This window comes from Bufo bufo, chromosome 8, assembly GCF_905171765.1.
Source record: "Bufo bufo chromosome 8, aBufBuf1.1, whole genome shotgun sequence".
Taxonomy (NCBI): Eukaryota; Metazoa; Chordata; class Amphibia; order Anura; family Bufonidae; genus Bufo; species Bufo bufo.
In genome coordinates this window covers 181,422,046-181,425,232 of record NC_053396.1, presented here as the reverse complement: position 1 = coordinate 181,425,232, position 3,187 = coordinate 181,422,046, and positions in this window count along the sequence as shown.

The window sequence follows — 3,187 nt, the reverse complement described above, 5'->3', positions numbered from 1 at the left end:
GGCTGGAGTGCAGGAGCTGTAATCCTGTGCTACGGGCAGGCACACAGCTGATCACACAATCAGCTGTGTTTCTGTCCAGCAAAAAGGGCCCCCCCCCCCCCCCCCCCAAACCTTGGCGCTGCAGGTTGTCCACTCCTGCTTTTAATGTCACATAGAAGGTATTTTAGTAGTGTTAGTTACAAAGGTAGAGCATCCCTTTAATTTAATCTTTCCTGGCAATCAGGATGCTAGGAGTTGTAGTTGCTGTACAGTGTGCAGCAATGAAATCAACATTCAGATTTATTCATTGGGTCCCGCATCCTCCACCACGGCTCTGGAATGGAAAAGACGCTGTTATTATGCACCTCCACTCACAGCAGAGTATCCACCGCTCGCCAGCTCCAGTAATGATTAGCGCCAAGCACTAACGATCCCTACTAATTAACAAACACATCATCTTAATTTGGGGCTTTCGATTTTCTATCAGTTTTCACGCTGATTCTTAACTCTTTGCTCCCCTCTTCCTGACTCTGCTTGTGTTCTTTGCATTCACAAGAAGAGACCATAACATCTAATGTGCAGATTGATGATGTTTTACTATAGAGATAAGGGCCCTTTACACGGGCCAAGAATCTTAAAGATAATCGCTGAGCGTTCATAGGAACTCTCGTTAGCGATTATCTGGCGGTGTAAATGTACCGCCGATAAGCGAGCAAAACACTCGTTCATCGGGTAATCCGATCATTTGTGCGCACACAAAAATCGTTGCTTGCCGGCAGCAGATCGCGCAGTGTAAACACTATCTCCTGCTGGCAAACAACGAGTCAGTATGGGGATTAGCGATCGCTACTCCCCATACTCTGGAGCATGTAATAGTAGCGGCCTCCTCCACCAGCGAGCAGGCGGTTGCCAGGAAGGAACACTTCCCTCCCGACTATCTGCTGCTCTGTTGTCCCTTTAGCGTTGTACATTCTTCCCAAGAGGATGGGCCAGGGACAAAACTAGGAGGTGCAGAGGTTGCCTTAGCACCTGGGCCTTGGAGCCTAAGGGGTCTCAAAATGTCCATTTGCACCATATGAACAGACCTGTATAGTGTGTGATAGTTGGACCGATTACATATTTTGGATTGGAGTCCAGGAGCTTCCAGTTCTGCCTTCTGCATGGAGGCTTGTGGTAGTCTTAGCGAATGATTGAGAACATTGGGACAGATGGAAGGGATCACCATGGAAAGGCACAAGCACACTGGGAAGCTTGCCCCCAGTTTGCACCCTATTTATAAGTGGGAGGTAGACGGTCAGCATTAGCATTTCTGAAGTTAGTAGCATGAAATATGATTTATGAAGGTGATGCACCATTTCTTTTCTCTGGTAGGCCTCTATATATAAATGGATACAGTAAACCTGTCATAAAGCAGTTTCCAGTTTTTACCCCATTTCCACCTGAAAACCTGTACCTTAGGCTCAGTAGAGGACATTCAAGCAGACTGGTCTGCTAGACTTGCTATGAAGGGCTCCCTATGGGGCAGGGAAGATAATTGCTTTACAATTCAAGTCTCCTTTTGTTCCTAAAGGTCCCTCTACACAGGGCAAATATCGGGAACGAACGTTCGTATGAACAGAACACTTGTTCCCATTAGTTGGCCTATGTAAAGGTGCGGCCGATCACCCAATAAATGACCAAACAGGCTAGGGCTACACGGCGACATGTGTCGCATTGCAGGAATGGTACAACTACATTGCGACATGGGTTGCACTAATGTTGCATGGCATTTTTTGTAATGATGGTCAATGATGTCGCAGTGTGACATGCGGCGACTGGATTTTTTTGCGGCATTTGCAGCACGTCGCAGTGTGACACCATTGACTATCATAAAAATAAAAAGTCACTTGACTTTTCTGAGACATATTTCGCTATGTAGCCCTAGCCTTATTCATCGGGTGAAAGCATTGTTGATGCACACACCGAAGGCTACATTCACACGAATATTTTGTTTCAGTGTTCATTCGTTTTTGTTTTTTTGCAGATTGCATGAGGACCTATTCATTTCAATGGGTCCGCATCCATATGTCCGTACTGTAGCCCCACAACAAAAAAAATTGCGTATGTCCTATTCTTGTACGTTTTGCAGACAAGGATAGGCATTGTTACAATGGATCCGCAAAAAAACAGATGCCATACGGACGTCATCCGTTTTTTTTGAGGACCGCAAAACACATACGGTGGTGTGAATGTAGCCTTAATCATCATTTCTGGGCATCACATGGTCCTGCATAAACAGCAGTCTATTCCCCAGGCACAATGAATTTGTATGGGGAGGAGTGATGTAAAAGTCGCTCTCACCTCCACTGATGAGCGGCAATTATTGGGAATGAAGATAATATGTAAATGGACCTTATGTCACTAGAATGAAACTTTTTTTTTTTTGTGTATCCTTTGATCATATTTGTTTTTTTTCCCTGTACAGAAGACTCCTCTACAAGACCAGAACCAGAATTTATAACACCCCTTCCCTCTGGTTTCCTGTTCGTCGAGGTGGACAAGACCTAGGGATAATTCAGAGAAGGTGTCTTCCTTACCTCGCTGGCCAGTAGTCTTACCAGATGTGTATGTATTTAGCATTGTACAAGTAGCTGACATTGAAGCCGAGATCCGTTTTTGTTTTTTTTCAGTTTGTGCACCGTTATTTCTATTTTACACTTTTTTTCTGTACAGAACGATAGAAGTGGTGAAACTTTTACAATATATAAACTGCATTATTGGACACATACAATTAAGATAACAAAGAATGGAGATCTAACAGGACACAAAACGCATTTGTACAGTTGTATGTTATGGTGGCACAGCCCGAAATGCCATCATTCACGAGAGTTGTGCTGTTTGAAACCTCTTAGTGCTAGAATTTGAATGCTACACCTTATATCTAAACACTGATGCAGGAAAGTGAGTATGACCATCTGTCCCTCTGGATGGTGTTTTTCTCTAGGAAATGTTCCATATATACAGTTACTGTGGTCCATATGGATGTCCTGAAGACAGTGATGAACTGTAGTGTTGTGTAGCACCAACCATATAGTCCAATATGTCTCCTGGCAATGGAATCTGTGATTTATAGTTAGTCTAAAGTCAACACTTGTATCCTTCAGCAGCTGCGGTCTGGTGTCCACATCTGTAGGGTTCATGACTCAATCTCTTGTTGGATCCTGAACAG